Below are 20185 nucleotides of genomic sequence, written 5' to 3'. Positions count from 1 at the left end.
TAGCTTTTCTTTGTTCTCTGAGATACTCCATCAGGAGTGTGATGCAATACTCCCCACTTGTCTGGTCAAGCGCACCTCCAACAACACTGAAGAAGCTGGACACCGTCCAGGACAAAGCACCACTCGGGTGGCACCACATCCACAAACATTCACTCCCTCCACCACCGACACACAGTAGCAGCAGTGTGTACCATCTTCAAGATGCACTGCAGGAATTCACCAAGGCTCCTTCGACAGCACCTTCCAAACCCACGACCACTACCACCTAGAAGGACAAGGGCAGCGGATAGATGGGCACACCACCACCTGGAAGTTCCCCTCCAAGTCACTCACCACCTGACTTGGAAATATATCGCCATTTCTTCACTATCACTGGGTCAAAATCCTGGAACTCCCTTCTGTGGGTGTGCTTACACCACATGAGCTGCAGCGATTCAAAAAGGCAGCTTACCACCACCTTCTCAAGGGCAACTAGAGATGGGCAATAAATGCTGGCCCAGCCAGTGAAGAACACATCCTGTGAATGAATTTTAAAAAGTACTGCAAAAGATCTAAAACTGGCTCTTGACATCTCAATGAGCTTCTGTTGGAGTTTCGTCCCCCCATGGCAATCAGAGCACATGGACATTTCTCCGAACTGAAGTGTTTATCAGGAACTCACTACCCCCTTCTCAGAGCTTTCCATTTTACTTTAAGTGAAAGGGGGCTTTTTAAAACATAATCATCTTGGAAAGTTTAGCATCATAACAGCACGGGCAATGTCAGTATGTGAGCTGGTGGCTATGAGTATTAGATCGGTGTTTATTCATCAGAGGTCAGGTATAGCTGTCGCCCTTCCTCATGAGGCTGCGTTGGCTGGATGGGTGGCAGTTCTTGGATCTCTGCAAGCATAACTGCATAATGGGAATGTTGTGGTGAGGAAAATGGTTGGGGTAGAAAGCAAGAGGTCCATGGTCACCCTATTTGCAGCTTGCACTTCACACCAAATAAAAAGATAAGCGTGAAGTGAAATATGTGATGGGTATAAAGCAGGAACATACCATCAGCCTGTATATTCTCAGCAATGCTGAATGCAACTATCTCTTGCCATTCCAATGATGTGGAGCACTTTCTCTTCCATATGGCTAAGGAGATACAGGTGCCTCTGTCCGATTCTGGTTCTGCTTTGCTCCCCCCTGTAGGGGGCCACCTTTTCCTGCAAGTTAGAGGGAAGAAAGTCAGTGAGTGTGTTGCAATATGTTTGTGTCATAAAGCTATTAATGTATATAATATTTTGGAAAATATTTTTCTTATAAAATAGAGGTTTAGTCTGTGGGTGTGTCTAAATTAGATTAAAGTCAGCTAGTCTGGGTGCTTTGATATGTAAAACAAAAACAGAATTACCTGGAAAAACTCAGCAGGTCTGGCAGCATCGGTGGAGAAGAAAAGAGTGGACGTTTCGAGTCCTCATGACCCTTCGACAGAACTTGCAAGTTCTGTCGAAGGGTCATGAGGACTCGAAACGTCAACGCTTTTCTTCTCCACCGATGCTGCCAGACCTGCTGAGTTTTTCCAGGTAATTCTGTTTTTGTTTTGGATTTCCAGCATCCGCAGTTTTTTTGTTTTTATGCTTTGATATGTACTTGTTTGAGATGTAAACACGTATTTGCATTTTTTGAACAGAGCATTCAAGAAGTGGGGTGAACACTTGATGGCCTTTCTAGCAGCTACCAAGCAATATGTTTATATTACTAATAAAATTTGGCACAATGAAAGGGGTTTCATTGTTAAAAGGTTAAGTTCAAGGAGGCTGGTGGGACAATGAGAATTTGAATTCAATCAGTGGTGGTAGGTATAACTTCAGTAGTTTTCAGGTGTACAGGCAGAGGCAATGTAAGATCAAAAGGCAGCTGCAAGCCTCCAACTGGCCCCACAGTGAGAAGAAGCTCGTTTTGAATTCATAAGGTGAAAATGCTTTGCCTGATGTTTGGTTAAGTCTATGGATTGCTGTTGCCTTAATAGAGGTTAGTTTGGGAATTTGTTAAAAGTTATGATGGTAGTAATTTATAGCCATGTGTATATATATTTTTAACCTATGTAAATTAATAAATGGTTTCAATTAGTTTAATGAAAAACCTCAAGAACTGATGGCCTGATTCTTGGATTTAGAGTCGCATCTCAAACATAACACTTAAAAATTATAGGTTATGACAGTTGTTTAAAGTTTCCCTCTGGGAATTTTAAATAACTTCACTTTACCAACTACATCAGTCATAACAGTTTGGCTGATGTGCCTGCAACAGTTGAATAGTTGGAGGTTCATGGAAGCAACAAAAAATGATTTAGGCTGACAGCTCTGGCAGGTGTGTGTAAGTGAGGTTTTTTTAAATTCATTCATGGGATGTGGGCTTCGCTGGCTGGGCCAGCATTAATTGCCCATCCCTAGTTGCCCTTGAGAAGATGGTGTTGAGCTGCCTTCTTGAACCGTTGCAGTCCATGTCATGTAGGTACACCCACATTGCTGTTAGGAAGGGAGTTCCAGGATTTTAACCCAGCGACAATGAAGGAAAGGCGATATATTTCCAAGTCAGGGTGGTGAGTGACTTGGAGGGGAACTTCCAGGTAGTAGTGTTCCCAAGTATCTGCTGCTCTTGTCCTTCTAGGAGGTAGCGGTCATGGGTTTGGAAGTATTCTGAATGATATGCTTGATTTCTGATTAATAGAGATATCGGGTTATGGTGCATTAAGCAGCAGGAAATGTTGGTGAAGCCGTGCACAGGAGATGTCATATGAAGAAGCATTAATTGACTGTGACCACCTGTGAGAGGTTATTTCTTATTTGTTCTTGATGTCAATATATTCTGATTTCTGACTCATTTTTCTATTTTAGTAAGTGACCACAAAAGTCTATAAAAATATGCCCACCCAAGAATCACTTGACTTCTCTTGTGGTTTGAAGCCAATCCGTGTCTCAAAGGGAAACAAAAGAAACCTTCCAGACTGATATATCAATGCATTTTCCGAAACTAAGTCAAAAACCAAATTGAAGACCAGGACAACATTGAGGCTTGGGTTGATAAGTGGCAAGAAATATTTTAGCCAGGCAATGACCATCTCCAACAAGAGAGAACCTAACCATCTCCCGCTGCCATTCAATGGTTTTACCATTGCTGCATCCCCCACTATAACTTCCCGCAGATTGCCATTGACCAGAAACTGAACTAGACCAACCATATAAATACTGTAGCTACAAGAGCAGGTCAGACACTGGGAATTCTGCACAGAGACCTCACCTTCTGACTCCACAGAGCCTGTCCACCATTTACAAGGCATAAGTCAGGAGTGTGATGGAATACTCTCCACTTGTTTGGATGAGTGCAGCTCTCACAACACTCAAGAAGCTTGACACCATCCAGGACAAAGCAGCCAATTTGATTGACACCCCATCCACCACCTTAACTATTCACCCCCTCCACCACTGATACACAGTGGCAGCAGTGTGTACCATCTACAAGACACATTGCAGCAACTCATCAAGGCTCCTTCGAGAGCACCTTCCAAACCTGTGTCCTCAACCAGCTAGAAGGAAAAGGGCAGCAGATGCATGGGGACACCACCGCCAGCAAGTCAGAATCACAGGATCATAGAATTGTTACAGTGTAATAGGAGGCCATTCAGCCCATCGTGTCTGCACCGGCTCTCTGAGCAAGTTTCCCTCCAAGTCACACATCTTTCTGACTTGGAACTATATCACCATTTCTTCACTGTCACTTGGTTAAAATCCTGGACCTCACTCCCTAACAGCACTGTGGGTGTAGCTACACCACATGGACTGCAACAGTTCAAGAAGGCCACTGCCACATTCTCAATGGCAACTAGGGATGGGCAATAAACGCTGGCCTAGTTAGCATTGCCCACATCCAATGAATATTTTTTTTTAAAGTGTATTACAAATTGAATTGGTCTTTCAAATATAAAGACACTGGCTATCTGAAACTTTCAAGACGTAAAACCCACAACATAAGATGTATAATCGACCTTATCACCCACATTATTTGGAAAAGGATGTACAAGTCACATGATGTGACAGCCATATTTTCTGTTTGCTTTTTTAAACTAATACAAGCAGCTGTTCTGTGAACAGAGTTCCACCGAAAGCTATTGAACCCACTGCAAGTCTTCCAAGCAGCCAAGGTAATAAATTGCAATACCTTGAAAGTGGGGAAGGACTTTCCCCAATCTGTTCCAACTTTGAGTTTGCCTGAGAACTAATCCCCTGGAAATTCAGTTACAAGAAGCCACGCAGCTTACTGAGAATCCTTCATTTCACAAGACTTTTACTTCAACCAAAGCATCAACATCATCAAAGAAACTACAGGCCCGTCATGAAAGAGACTGTGGCCACAATTGTCCCAGGTTTGCACTAAATTCAATAACGGGCGGATAAAACGATGTTTGACCCACTGGTTGTGTTGGAGGGTTTTCACGCCATATTGTCCCAAATCCGTCACATTACTTACGCAAACCCAGAAAACATGTCGTTCACCTACCATGCCATCACCTCGCTGGTTTATCACACCAGGCACCACATTTAAAGTATAGTCACGCTCAGTGCTTCCAACCCAAGATTGCAGCAAAGAAACCATGAGATCAAAAGGCAAGAAGACTGCAGCCCTCAAGCGCCTTTTGGACACTGTGGAGACCCGCTGTACCCCTCTATCCCAACTCTGGCTGTAGGAGGGGCAGTTACATTACCACTCCAGCTTGGTAAGCAATGGCAGTGGTGACCAGTGACCGATATTATACAGAAGAGGTTGGCCAGCCAATGCAGATAGAGAATGAATGATCTCATCCGTGCAGCCAGGGTATGGCAACCACCTCATCACTCTAAACTCTCACACTCAAACCCATCACACATTCATATCTTTGTTTCAATTTGACGCCATCCTTAATTTCCTTAGTTAGCCACAGATGGTGTATCCTGTTCATAGAGTCTTTCTTTCTCAATGGAACATATATTTGTTGAGAGTTATGAAATATCTCCTTAAATGTTTGCTACTACTTCTCTAATGTTTTACACTTTAACCTATTTTCCCAGTCTATTTTAGCCAACTCTGTCTTCAAATCCTTATAATTGCCTTTCTATAAGTTTAAGACACTAGTTTTAGACCCACATTTCATACCTTCAAACTGATTGTGAAATTCTATCACATTCTGATCACTCTTACCTGGAGGATCCTTTACTATGAGATCATCAATTAATTTTGCCTCATTATACATTACTATGTATAAAATAGTCTGTTTCCTGGTTGGCTCCAGAACATATTATTCTAAGAAACTGTCCAGAATATATTCTATAAACTTATCCTCAAGGCTACATTTGTCAATTTGATTTGTCCAATCTATATGAAGATTAAAATTGCACACAATTATTGCAGTGCCTTTCTTACAAGCCCCTAATATTTAGTTATTTAGTAGTACAGAACTTAAATATTGCTTTAAAAAAAAGAGACATTTTGTTGAAGCTTTTCATCTTGCATTCATCAAAACCATTCGCCAATGTAAGGGAAAACAAAAAAATTATACTCCATGAGAAGAGCGTGCTGATTGGTTGGCAAGTGGATTCTGATTGGTAGAGGCATTGCCATGGAGAATGCACCACTTGATAATGACTGACAGTTAACTGCCGAGCTTTGTTTGAAATTTAAGCCAAACTCTGATTGGTCAAGGCATTGCCCTGAGGAATGAACCAGTGAATGGCTGTTACTTATTTTGGTTAGCTGAAACAGGTGTAATGTGTATATATGTTCTTTCTGTCTGCAAAGAACAGGGTCTTGTGTATTAATATATGTAGCTTCCAGTACATGCAAATGTGCCACAATGCGAGCCTGACTGATAATCTTAATTTGGTCAGCGTAATTCTTAACACACATAATTATCTAATAAATGTTGTCCAGGATGTTGATAGTGCGGGATTCAGCGATGGTAATGTCATTGAATGTCAAAGGGCAATAGTTAGTTTCTCTCTTGTTGGAGATGGCCATTGTGTGGTACTTGTTTAACATGACTGTTTCTTGCCAATTGTCAGCCCAAGCATGGATATTTTCCAGGTCTTGCTGCATTCAGACATGGAATGCTTCAGTATCTGAGGGGTCGCAAATGGTGCTGAACATTGTGCAATCATCAACAAACATCTCCACTTCTGAGCTTATGATGGAAAGAAGGTTCATCGATGAAGCAGCTGAAGATGGTTGGGCCTAGGACATTACGCTGCGGAACTCCAAAAGTGATGTCCTGGAGCTGAGATGATTCACCTCCAACAATCACAACCCTCTTGCTTTGTGCTAGCTATGACTCCAACCAGCAGAGAGTTTTCCCCTGATTCCCGTTGACTCCAGTTTTGCTAGGGCACCTTGATGCCACACTCGGTCAAATGCTTCCTTGCTTTCAAGGTCAGTCACTCTCATCTCACCTCAGGAGTTCAGTTCTTTTGTCAATGCTTGAACCAAGGCTGTAATGAGGTCAAGAGCTCAGTAGCTCTTGCAGAACCCAAACTGAGCATCAGAGAGCCTGATAATGCTGTTGCTGACCCCTCCCATCACTTTCCTGGTGATCGAGGGTAGCATGATGGGGCAGTATTTGGCCAGGTTGGATTTGCCCTGCTCTTTGTGTACAGGAGACACCTGGGCAATTTTCCACATAGCTGGGTAGATAACAGTGTTGTAGCTGTACTGGAACAGCTTGGCTAGGGATGCGGCAAACTCTGGAGCACAAGTCTTTGATACTTATGTCGGAATATTGTCAGGGAACATCGTGTTTGCAGTAACCTACTGTTTCTTGGGCTGGGATTTTCCAGGCCCCCCGCGGCGGGACCTGCCACAGGGGATGCGGCGGATCAGCCGAATGTCCATTGATTTTTGGCGGGACTGGACGATTCTTCAGTGGAATGGCCCAGAAAATCCCTTGATATTACATGAATTGAACCAAATTGGCCGAAGACTGGAATTTATGATGCTGGGAACACCCGGAGGAGGCCAAGATGGATCATCCACTCAGCACTTCCTGCTGAAGATTGTTGCGAATGCCTAAATCTTATTTTTAGCACTGATGTGCTGGGCTGCCCCATCATTGAACTTGGGGATGTTTTATGGAGCCTCCTCCTCCACTGAGTTGCTTAATTGTCCACCACCATTCCCGACTGGATGTGGCAGGACTGCAGAGCTTAGATATGATCCGTTGATTATGGAATCGCTTAGCTCTGTCTAAGACTTGCTGCTTATGCTGTTTGGCATGCAAGTAGTCCTGTATTGTCGCTTCTGCAGGTTGACACCTCATTTTTAGATATGCCTGATGCTGCTCCTGGCATGCTCTCCTGCACTCTTCATTGAACCAGTGTAGATGCCTTGGCTTGGTGGCAATGGTGGAGTGGGGATTTGCCAGGCCTTGAGGTTACAGATTGTAGTTCAATAGAATTGTGCTGTTGCTGATGGCCCACAGACCTCATGGATCCCCAGTCTTGAGTTGCTAGATCTGTTCAAAATCTATCCCATTTAGCAGGGTGGCAATGCCATACAACATGACGGAGGGTATCCTAAACATGAAGACGAGACTTTACTCCTAACGATACTGCCATGGACAGATGCATCTGTGGCAGGCAGGTTGGTGAGGATGAGATCAAGCATGCTCTTCTTTCTTGTTGGTCCCCTCACCACCTGCCACAGGCCCTATATAGCTGCAAGAACATCAAACCTGTTCGACAAGTGCAAGGGCTAACATTCCTTCATTGCTCCCTATGGATCCTCATACCTGCCTCACGCGCAGTCAAACCTTCCTGTCCCTGACAATGGACCAAATCAGAAGTACCTAGCCTAAGGACTGTGACTGCCTCTAGAAATACATACCCCTCCCGATGAATCACAGTGTCCAAAGCTTGGACTCCAATTCATCAAGTCTGAACCATAACTCCTTGAGCAGAAGCTTACTGTACATGTTGTTGCTGTGGATCACATTGGTGTTCACCAACGTTCTGCAATACAGCACCTGCCCTCCCATCCTTAATGTATTTTATTTAACTAATTAGGTTTCAAGTTTAGAAATGCCACTCAATGGTTATTTTTTTTTATTATCTATTCATGGGATTTGGCTTCGCTGGCTGGCCAGCATTTATTGCTCATCCCTAGTTGCCCTTGAGAAGGTGGTGGTGAGCTGCCTTCTTGAACCGCTGCAGTCCATGTGGTGTAGGTACACCCACAGTGCTGTTAGGAAGGGGGTTTCAGGATTTTGACCCAGTGACAGAGAGGGAACAGGGATATATTTCCAAGTCAGGATGATGAGTGACTTGGAGGGGAACTTCCAGGTGGTGGTATTCCCATCTATCTTCAGCTCATTTGTAGTTATATTAAAGAGTTTAACTAGTTAAGCTACAAATTTAATACAATTGTTATTTCTCCACCCCCCCCCCACCATTCAAATTCAACTATCGCCCCACTTTAGAAAGAAAAGAACCTTAAAACCCATCCATCATTTCCCTACTTGCTCATTTAATTAATGCCTCTGGTCTTCAGCTCTCAGGTCTCAATGACTCTGCTTTCCTATCTCAGACCACTCCTTTTTTTGTAAAAGACCAGAGTAACACCTCCTCCTCCAATGCATCAAATACCCTCACTTACCAAATTCCCAGGGTTATGAACTCTGTCTCTGCATTCAGTCAAACTGGACTTTTGTGTTGCTTGCTTTGTGCATGATCAGATTTAGTTTGGTGTTGGTTGAGGTATAATATTGGACAGGAGACTGGGAGAACTCCCCACTCCTCTTTAAATAGTGCCATGAGATCTTTTATGTACACTTGCGAGGGCAGATGAGGCCTCAGTTTAACTTTGCACCCACTAAACACCAACTCTGACAGTGTAGCACTGGAACATCAACTTTCTGGAGAGGGTGTTGGACACATACATGCAAGAAGCTGGATGACCTCTAATACCTGTGTCATATGTCTTAAGATTAACACATTACAGCAATGATGTATTAAACAACAATTTAGTGTACTTCCTCCTTCAGTGCCAATTATGGCTGAGTTTTTATTGTTATTGTTTGTGGGACAAAACATACTGTTTGCTGAAATCCCTTGCATCAGTTTTAACATTAACACACAGCAGGTTGGGAGGACACATTCATAATTCTGGGCATTCGTGCCCTCACAATTAGCCCAGGCATTGGCAGTATTTTACAGACTCTTGTGCATGAGTGATATCTAATGGATTGTGAAAGACATTTTAACATTCCTGAAAACTTAACTCCACAACTTTTGCCAATAAATACTCTTCTACTGTCTAAATTCCAATTTTTTAATCCACAATCACAATCTTGAATGTGGCAGCCAGATTGTGTTGCAACAATTGATGCTTATATACAATTATCCCCAAGTTTATTTCTGTGCCTGCCTGAATTTCTCGATTTCAGACTGAGGATGATTCTTAGAAAAAATAATATATAAATGGTGCTTTCATTCATTCTTAGATCTAAACATTCCAATGCTTGGCAACATGTTGAAAATGAAAGCAGCAAATTAGAGATATGCACCCAGTCTGTCAGCAGCTGAAAATTGAAAAAAAAAAAATTATTTCCATATTTCAGCAACAGCACTTTGTTTTTTTTTACCTACAAGATATCAAAAATATTGTACACTTGTTCACCTGCATAATCAAACAATAGCATGGTTTCTGGTATAATCTTTCACATCCATGGTTCTCGGTAGGATTTTAAATCTTTCTTTCACTGTGATCAGAGTGTGGTGTACAAATGCTAAAACCCAAAAAGGAATAAAAAAATGTGCTGCTTACCAATGGATTCTTCTTATCGTTCTGCTTGTTACATTTCACTGCAGGCCCCAGAACAGAGAGCTTTGTTTCTCCTTATTTTTTTTATTGTTGCTGTATCTTTTTGATATGTTCACAGCAGCTGTGCTGCATCCTCACTACCATTGCACTGCCTCTGTGTGTCCTTTGATAAGCTCATGTTAAGCGCAAAGAAAATACAGTTGCAAGCTGTGGTGATGTGGGTTTGGGGGGCAGGGGGCAGGTAGGGAGTTGGTGGTGAAATTTGACTTAGTGTGAGTACAAAATGAGTGATTATGAATCATCGGCCTGTAAATCCTTTCAATGCACCAGATGGCAGGTGGTAAGAGTGGGAGAGTTTCCTGCTTCGCCATACTGCAGAAGGCAATGGCAAACCATTGCCGTACTCAAGATATGGTATCTGGAGGAAGATTTGACAACCATTAATTTAATTCATCTGAAAATCATGAGTAGCTTGGTGTCTGATTTTCAGGACATGCAGCTGGAAAGTCAGACACACCCTGTGTGCAGTATCAAAATAAAATTCCTTTGCTGCTAGTTTATTAGAAGAGAACTTTCTTCAATTTACTTTGTAGATGGATTAGCTCAAACGAGCTTCTGACAGATTTCCTGACAGACAGTAATTTCTATGCTGAGTCATCAAGGTGAAAATTGATAGCCACGGCATTAAAGTGTATCTTGAAGGTACTTGCCAACTACTGAAAATTCCAAAATATCCAAGTGTTCTTTGATCAGACTTTAAAATAAAAATCAGATTCCGGATTACGATACTGCAACAAACCTTAATATTTCAGTCATAATGCTGCTCAGAATTTTAAAAATATGAGTTGAATTGTCCTTTTCATCCTATTTTCTGTATTTCCCACCAGTGTACTTTCATTCAGTTGCATTGTGTTATCATTTCTTCCACTACTTTTGAGTTCAAGCCTCATTAATTTGGAATGTGGGTGCAGATAATTGACCTGAGCAAATCTGTTAGGCCTTCTGATGTTTGTACTGAAGTATCAGTGATACCTTCCCCCATGAAAGACAGACATGATTAGACAGACAGATTAAATATTAAACAAAAAGAAGTAACTATTTTTGGCAGATTTTTTGAATAGTTTTTATCCGATATGAAGTGTTCCAATATATTGCATTAATTGTAAAGAAATTTAAAGTACACTAATTTAAATTTTGGTACTGTACAGTAAATATAAAATGCATTAATTTATTATTGCTAATGGTTCGTATAATTTTTTGTGATGTTTCAATCCGACCAGGACAAGAGAGTTTATGTAACAGCAAAAACAACAGAAGGAAATTAGTGTAATTTTAATTCTACTCACGGAGCGGAAACTGGGCAAGTGGACAGTTAAAACCACCCAGGTTGCTTACACTTCAGATCCAATCACACCAGAATCTCGACACTGAAAGTTGTTTAACTGAACAGGCAGCAAAATGCCCCGAGCCAAAATCAAAGGGATCCTTCTTTCCATGTGACTTCCAGGTCCCAATGACGTAATCAGGGCCTCAGTGCAATTTTAACTAGTGCCCTGAGTGAGAAAGCTCCTATAGTCTTTAAGCTGGGTGAAACCAAATGGGTATGGTGCTGGCACCAGTTGAGGCTTTTGACTTTATTGGTCTTGGCAAGTAAGTTTAGAGCTCCCCTGCAAGGACACCCCTTCCCAAAACAAGGCCCTGGGAGACAGCCTTGGAAATTCAACATGCCACCTTCTTTGTGTTGGTGGCTAATCTCTGGGCTAAGTGGTCATCCACTGTTTCCACTGAATGATTGGCCGTGTGAGTAGAAATTCCTCTGGGCTAAGTGATCATCCACTGTTTCCACTGAATGATTGGCCGTGTGAGTAGAAATTTACCAATGCTATTTAAATGCAGCCTGCGAGTTAAAGTGCCCTAAGCCTAATTTCTAGAGTAGAATGTGTGTTTGCAACTCACGTCATTACCCACCAGAAGTTAAAATTGGTTTCATTCTTACCTACATTCAACACTCCCACTAAGTTATGAGGCCACATGGTGGGACAGCAACACAATTGGCCCTTTTAAGTTATTGCGCATGCACAACAACAAAAAAATTGAAAGGGCCCACACACTTAAACCAAGAACCCACCCCTACATCTGACTGTGGGTGGAATTGTCCCAGATTTGCACTATGCAGTCGCGGCCAGGTAAGTTAACACGACGTTTTACCCGTCGGCCGCAATGGTGGGTTTTCATGCTATATCACCCCAAATTTGCCACATTATTTATTCATTCCCAGGAAACACACCATTTCCATTGTGGACGGGCTCTCAATCGCTCGCCCGCCATCCCCTCACCACTTCATCACGCCAGGCGCCGTATTTGAAGTCCAGCTACATGCACACACCTCAGTGCTTTCAGCCCACGACTGCTGCACAGAAGATGTTCACAAAAGGCAAAGAAGACTGCAGCCCCCAGGTTCAGCGACACATCATTTGAATGCCTTTTGGATGCCGTGGAGGCCTGCATGGGTGCCCTCCACCCCCACTCTGGCCCCAGGATGAGAAGCAGCGTGACCAACCAGGCTTGGGAGGCAGTGGCAATGGTGGTCAGCGCCAAAGCCCTTCAAAAGAGGACAGCCACTCAATGCTGCAACAGGTTAAATGATCTCCTCAGTTCTGCCAGGGTAAGTCACTCTTCACATCACGCAGCTCACAAGCCCATCACATATCCACAGAGCCCTCATTCACTGCCAGTTCAAGGGACATCAGCAATCATTGTCCTCATTCCATCCATGGGACTGCTCACCAACCACACATGCCAGGCATACTTATCATCTGGCCTGGCAGGCGTCTTGCTTACACTTTCTGCATCTCTATTCATGCAGGACAAGCTGGCACACAAACAGGGAGAGGTCGAAGACCGGTGGAGGAATGTCTGAGATCAAGGTCCTCATGAACTTTGAACACAGAGCCACACAGCTGGTTGACGATGATCTGGACCAGTCCTGTGCTGACAGTGAGGTTGGCGCTGCTCTACCAAGTGACAGTCCAGCAGTGCAACATCCATCAGACAACCATGCTGTGAGTGATGTGTCCTCTTTCACAGGCCACTGCCATGCATTAACTATGTTCCCTTACATCTGCAGGTCCATCTGGGAAACATCCAACAGAGTCCATGACCCAGTCAAGCTCCAAAGAAACCTCTGAAGAGGAATCAGGAGGCACCTCCCTGAAGTCTCTTCACAGCGCTCACCCACACCCTCGGTGGGACTGAGTTTTAGAGTAGCCTCGGGATCACAAACTGGTGAGCACATTGCACTGTCTGATCCACAGCAGGCAGTGGATTTCCCTGATGTCCGGCACTTGGAGGACTGCTGGAGGCTAGAATGTTGTTGAATCCAAGTCAGATGACGAGCCTCTGGACTCAGCCAAGGCACAGTTGCTGGAGCTGCAAAGGCAAACTCGGGAACATCAGGAAGGGATGTCCGCTGCACTCCTCAGATTGCAAGACACGATGGAAGAGTCTGTTAGCCTTTTCTCTGAGATGATAATGCCGGCATGCCAATGCACCAAGGTCAACACTGGTAGGATAGTGGCTGCCATGGAGACCTTGGTCCAGGACATTAGCCCTGTGCTGCAGCGTGGGCTCAACTCCATCAATGATTCCATAGTTTGCATCCAACAGTGTGTAACTGAGAGGGGTGCTGGGCAGCTTGATCTCATTCCAGCGACACCTACTCCTCAAGAGTCAGCCTGGGGCCCTCGGGCACCTGTAGGGAGGAGGATCAGCAGGTGCACACCCTAGGGCCATATTCATCCAGGTGACTCCAGGAGCATCCAGCCCACCTGAACCCCCTCTTCCTGACCTCAGCAGCTCCAGCTCCATAGGCCGAGGAGGGTGCCACTGCCACACAGCAGGGACCCGAAAGCAGGTCAGTGCCCTCTAAGTCTTGGCCTTCCAGAGGATGCCTGCCAAAGTCAGTCAGCAGGCTGCCTCCACCTCCACTATGGATGTCCGGGGAGCAACAAGACGTAGTGGCAGGGTTAGGAAAGTTAAGGAGATGCAGTTGCACAGTCCAGGGACGGGTGTTAATCACTTGTAGATAATGTGCACTATTGTAAATAAACTCCTAATAATGTCTCCCTGCATATGGCTCCTTGCTCTGATGAACAAGGTTCTTGTCACTCAGATGTGAAACCTTTCTGCACAAAATAAAGGCAGGTGTCCCAGTCCAGGGCCTCTTCCCTGTGCAGTCTTCAGACCAAAGTGATGGTCCAGCATCACACTCATTGGACACATTACTGATGCCTGCACCTCGACAGTGCTTGTCATTGCTGCCAGAATGTAATGGGCAGGTGTCACAGAATTCCGTCATTCTCTCTGTGTGCTTTCAGCACCTTTAAGGTGGGGCTGGCCCCCATCTCTTTAGCACCTGTGACCAGTGAAGTTGTGCTCCTGAAGGGCTCAGGTGCTGAAGGTGGACAAAGTATCAGGTGCTTTTAAAGTTTCATGCCTGCATCTCCATCATATGAACCTGATCACCGAGTGCAAGCGAGCTACTCTCAACCAGACAGGAGTCAGACATTCCCAGAAACTATATGAATATCTATGGAGTGTCCTCACTGCATGTCGTTATCACTCTCCTGCAATCGAGTCATTATTAGTGCCTCCACTGCATCTCCATGAAAGGAGCATTCACACAGAGGGCATCCGCGCTGCCAGAAGCTAGACTGGGGTCAAATGTTCACAGATGCAATGTGAAGATCTATGAGGTCACTTCACTGCATGTCATCATATCGTCCACAAATCTAGCAGCTATGAGGGCCTCCTGAGTGCGGGTGCCTCGTATAGCCAGTGTGATGGCCTCTTCCCCGTCATCATCACCTCAGAGGACCTCCTCAGCCTCATCCCAGGCAGCATCCTCCTTATTGGAGGTGACCATCAGCTCCTCCATCTCATCCTCAGCCAGCTCCTCTCCCCCTTGGAGCACCAGGTTATAAAGGGCGTGGCAGATGACGAGAATGGGTGACTCCCTCTGTGGACTATTGCAGGGCTCCACCAGACCGGTCCAGGCACTGGAAACTCATCTTCAGTATCCTGATGGTCTGTCCACCAAGATGTGAGCTGCAGCATTAGCCTCAATATAGGATCGCTCTGCTGCAATCTGATGACACCTATGTGGGGTGTCATCAGCCAGAGGCTCTGCAGGTAGCCCTTGTCCCCGAGGAGCCATCTCTGCAGCTTCTGTGGACCCTGGAAGACTTCAGTGATCTGTGACCGACTGAGGATGTAGGAGTTGTGCACACTCTCTGGTAACTGCCCGCAGGATGCATTTCTGGTGGTCACACACCAGCTGCACATTAAGCGAGTGGAGCCCCTTGTGGTTGATGTAGCTCACCGCGGGTTATGACAAAAATCTAAGTGCCACGTGAGTGCAATTGATCGCACCCTGCACCTGTGGGAAACCCAAGGTCTGTGTGAATCCAATCACTCTTGCATCCTGGCTGTCCTGGTCCTGGGCAAAATGCACAAAATTATGTACCCTCGCAAAGATGGCATTCTTGACCTCATGGATGCATTTATGATGGAGGCTTGTGGGATCCCATAGAGGTCACTTTCATGGCCACTGGCAGTGGATGCCCTCCATTTTCAGCTGCTTCATCAATGACCTTCCTTCCATCATAAGTTCAGAAGGGGCGAAGTTCGCTGATGTTTACACAATGTTCAGCACCATTCGCGACTCCTCAGATGCGACTCCATGTCCAAATGCAGGAAGACTCCAGGCTTGGGCTGACACGTGGCAAGTAATATTTGCACCACACAAGTGCCAGGCAATGACCATCTCCAACAAGAAAGAATCCAACCATCGTCCCTTGATGTTCAATGACATTACCATCACTAAATCCCCTGCTATCAACATCCAGGGGTTACCATTAACCAGAAACTGAACTGGGCTAGCCATATAAATGCTGTGGCTACAAGAGCATGACAGAGACTAGCAACCGTGCGATGAATAACTCGCCTCCTAACATCCCAAAACCTGTCCGCCATCTACAAGGCACAAGTCAGGAGTGTGATGGAATACTCTCCACTTGCCTGGAGGATGAAAGAGATAAACATGTGGTGAACATGGGTCTACTAAGAACCTGTCCTGGTTATGTGTGAAGGCCTCAATGCTTCCCGGAGAGTGCAGCTCCTCCAACACTGAAGAAGCTGGATTCCGTCCAAGACAAAGCAGTCGGCTTGATTGGCACCACATCCACAAAAATTCACTCCCTCCACCATCAATGCACAGTAGCAGCAGTGCGTACCATCTACCAGATACACTGCAGGAATTCACCAAGGCTCCTTATACAGCCCCTTCCAAACCCACGACCACTACCACCTAGAAGGACAAGACCAGCAGATAGATGGGAATACCACCACCTGGAAGTTTCCCTCCAAGTCACTCAACATCCTGACTTGGAAATATACACCCACTGTCACTGTCACTGGGTCAAGATCCTGGAACTCCCTCCCTAACAGCACAGTGGGTGTACCTACACCACATGGACTGCAGCGGTTCAAGAAGGATGCTCACTGCCACCTTCTCAAGGGCAACTAGGGATGGGCAATAAATGCTGGCCTAGCCAGTGAAGCCCACATCCCGTGAATAAATAATAAAAAAAAAACTGGCAGATGTGACTGACCAGTTCCCTAGGCATGCGTGGTCTTTGGCGACATAGATTCTTGGTCACCTGCAGGAATGACAGGCAGTGTCTGTAGACTCTGGGTGTTGCTCGGCGCTGACTAGTGCCAACTCACTGTGCCTCTTTGGTGGCATGTGCAGGAGCCCCAACTTCCCCTTCTTCCTGAGGGTGCTGCTCCTCCCTCTGTGCAGCCAGGAACCTCAGTCATTCTCCCATCCATGGCCCTCACTCTCTGCAGGCCAATAGGCATACAGCTGGTTCACCAGGCTCCATGATCCTGATGTACTCCTCCTGCAGGATGAACGAGGGAGACACGTGGTTAGCATGGGTGTACTAGTAACCTGTCCTGGTTATGTGTGAAGGCCTCTTAATGCTTCCCAGAGAGTGCTGGCCACCACTTGGATGGCTAGAGATTAGTGTGCTGCATGTCTGCCCGAAACCCCACCCACCTCCTCCCAACTTCACCCCCAATCAATTGGTGGCAGCTTTGCCCATTGGACTGCATGCTGTGCTCTCAGCTCATGCGCAGGTATTCTTCTAACCCTCACTGCAAGGCTGCACTGTTAGCTTGAACCACGGGGGAGGCTAGTCCAAACTGGGATGCTGACATTGCAAGGGGCTGTGAGTGTCACCATCAGTGACTGCTCCACGGCCAGATTTAGCAAGGAGATTGTACAACGTGTGCAATCGTCCAACTATTCTGCAGTCCACTAACACGCTCATGACTTTGCAGTCTGTGCCGGGGGTTTGAAAAGTATTGGAGCACTTTAGGGCTGTTTGATGCCATTCATTGCTTGAGTGGGCAGATAAGCTAAAAGCCCGACTCCAGCCATATCAATGTGGCTGTGCCTGAACTGTCTCAGCTGCAGAGGAATGGTCATTTTATATATGTTTCTCTAATAAGTGGCCAATTCCCTCGCCCAATACCTTCGACCCCGAATGCTTTTGTGTTATATTCAATGGCAGGGCTGCCCTTGCCCCCCTGCATAAGTTGCCTCAACTACACGGCAGCCCTTGCCCCCCCCAACAAGTCATCTCAACTGCAGGGCTGCCGTTCACGAGTTGCCTCAACCTTAAGGCAGCACTTCACCCCCCTCAAAAGTCACCTCAACCACAAGGCAGTCCTTGCACTGTCCTACCCCACCCCCAACTCGTCTCAACGGGTGGTCTGCACTCGACACTCCGCACCCAACATTCCTCAACCTTGAAGTCTAACAAGCGACCTGGGCAAGCGCACTGCAACATTATTGCGTACCCACCTCCGAGTTCCCCTCAAAGTGCAGCCTACCAAGTGCACACCTTTTATGTGCTGCTATGAAACATATCAGCGTGTTTCCCTGCCAACGTGGACTTTGATCCAGCAGGGATTGGTTGGGGTGGGGGGTGTGGGGGGTGGGGGTGTAAGGGTGTGATGATTCCGGCGGGCTGACCTAATAATGATATGCAGACGTATTGCAATGAGGTTCCCAGCGTCCAATGTTGGGAAATGCAGCCCGCCAATGGTTTCATGCCATCGTGAAATCAATCCCGCCACATTGACACGGCAACAAACATGCCCGATGCTGGTGGGCACAGAAAATTCCGGCCTGTAAAACTGATGGTCAGATACTTTTTCCAAGAGTACTAATGAACAAGACATATGACAGAATCAACCAGTCCTATTGGCAGAGGGCGTCATGGCAGCTGTGAGCCGACAATATGGTGGGAAGGCCAAAAATCGGCTTCATGCCATCGTGAAACATATTTGTAATCGTCTGCTCCGCCCATCAATGGTGGGTCACATTTCCTGCCTAAGGATGTCAGGGTCTTTATTGTAATACATCTGCACATCATTATGAGCCGAGCTTGCCAGAATCATCCCCCCCACCTCGCCCCGCTGGATCACCTGAGCACATCAGTGTGATTGCACACCGACGTGTTTCACAGCAGCATATATAAGGCCTGAGTTCACGAGCTGCACTTTGAGGGGAATTCGGAGGCGAATGCACAGTAACATTTCGCAGTACTCATAAGAGTCGCCTGTCGCACTTTAAGGTTGAGGCACCACGTATTCAGGCGAGGGCACAGGTGAGTTGCATTTCCACAAATAACCGACAGTGCAGTGGTGAGGCAAAGGTTGTCCTGCGCTTGAGGTGAGTTGTGGGGGGAACAAGGGTAGCACTCCAGGTGAGGCGAGCTGGGGTGAGGAGCGGGAAGATCACCATTCAAGTTTGGACCAGTGTCTCCCATGGTTCAAGCCAGCAGCACAACCATGCTGTGCAGGTTAGGGGAATGCCTGTGTCTGAGCTGAGAGCACAGCCAATTGGTCAGGTGGAGAGGGGTGGATGTCAGTGGGGTTTCGGGTAGCCATGCAGCGCACTAAACTCTGGCCATCCAGGTGGTGGCCAGCACTCTTTGGGATGCATTAAGAGGCCTTCAGGCTTAACCAAGAGAGGTTCTTAGTATACTCATGCTAAACCACACATCCCTTTCCTTCATCCTGCAGGAAGACTACATCAGGAGCATGGAGCCTGGTGAACTAGCTACATGTCTCATGACTTACAGAGAGTGGAGATGAAGGAGGAGAGAGTGACCGAGGCACCTGGCTAGGCAAAGGGAGGACCATCACCCTCAAGAAGAAGGGGCAGCTGGGGCTCCTGCATACGCTGCTGAAGAGCTACAGTGAGCCATCACTGGTCAGTACCTAGCTAGACCCAGGGTCTATAGATGCCGCCTTTCATTCCTGCACATGACCAAGAACCAGTGTCGCTGAAGACTGCACATGTCTAGGGAACTAGTCGATCGATATTGGTGTTAAACAATAATTACAATAAAATGTAAAGAGTAGGGGATTCTTCAAGTGTTAAGAGCAGGGATACTAGAGTAATTAATTAATTAATAAATTAAATTAAATATAATAGTGATGGCAGGACGGTTGATGTGTTGCTGCTGCAGCATGTAGGAGCTGCTAGACACCAAGGTAATCCAGAGTGAACACATCTGTAGTAAATGCTTGCAGCTCGAGGAACTTCGGATCTGAGTTAAGAAGCTGGAGTCCGAGCTGCAGACATTGCGGCACATCAGCGGGGGGGAAAGTTACCTGAACACTTTGTTCCAGGAGGTGGTCACACCCCTCAGATTAGGTAATTCAAATTTGGCCTGTGATCAGGGACAGGAGGGTGTGACTGAAAATGAGGCAAGTATGGGGACCCGGGGGGGGTAGCATTCAAGGACCCTGCAATTGTCCAACAGTTATGTGGTTCTTGAAAGCTGTGTGGACGACAGCTGGAATTGCAGGGAGGATGAGTGAACTGACCACAGCACTGTGGTACAGGGAGCCATTCAAGTCGGGGAGGAAATAAGAACATGGTTGTGGTAGCGGACAGTATAATTACGGGGATAGATACTGTTCTCTGCAGCCATGAGTGAGTCCCAAAGACTGTGTTGCCTGCCCAGTGCCAGGGCTAAGGACATCTCTTCAGGACTTGAGAGGAACTTGGAGTGAGAAGGGAGGGATCCAGTTGTTATCGTCCATGTTGCTACCAACAACATTCATAGGACTAGAAAGGTGATTCTGCTGAAATGATTAGTTAGGAGTTAAATTAAAAAAAGAACCTCCAAGATAATAATCTCTGGATTACTACCTGAAACACGGACAAACTGGCAAAGAGTAAATAAAGTCAAAAAATTAATTGCGTGGCTCAAAGATTGGTGCGGGAG

This window comes from Carcharodon carcharias, chromosome 18 (genome assembly GCF_017639515.1).
Source record: "Carcharodon carcharias isolate sCarCar2 chromosome 18, sCarCar2.pri, whole genome shotgun sequence".
Classification (NCBI taxonomy): Eukaryota; Metazoa; Chordata; class Chondrichthyes; order Lamniformes; family Lamnidae; genus Carcharodon; species Carcharodon carcharias.
This window is presented reverse-complemented; position numbering follows the sequence as displayed.